Below are 385 nucleotides of genomic sequence, written 5' to 3' on the forward strand. Positions count from 1 at the left end.
GGCATAGACACTAAGACACTAATGATCACAAGACACAAACATAGATAAACATAAGCACTAAAATTCGAAAAACAGAAAAATGAAGAACAAGGAAATTAAAGAACGGGTCCACCTTAGTGATGGCAGCTTGTTCTTCTTCTTGAAGATCCTATGGAGTGTTTGAGGTCCTCAATGTCTCTTCCTTGTCTTTGTCGCTCCTCTCTCATGATTCTTTGATCTTCTCTAATTTCATGGAGGAGAATGGAATGTTCTTGGTGCTCCATCCTTAGTTGTCCCATGTTGGAACTCAACTCTCCTAGGGAGGTGTTGATTTGCTCCCAATAGTTTTGTGGAGGAAAGTGCATCCCTTGAGGCATCTCAGGGATTTCATGATGAGTGGGATCTC

This window comes from Arachis duranensis, chromosome 2, assembly GCF_000817695.3.
Source record: "Arachis duranensis cultivar V14167 chromosome 2, aradu.V14167.gnm2.J7QH, whole genome shotgun sequence".
Classification (NCBI taxonomy): domain Eukaryota; kingdom Viridiplantae; phylum Streptophyta; class Magnoliopsida; order Fabales; family Fabaceae; genus Arachis; species Arachis duranensis.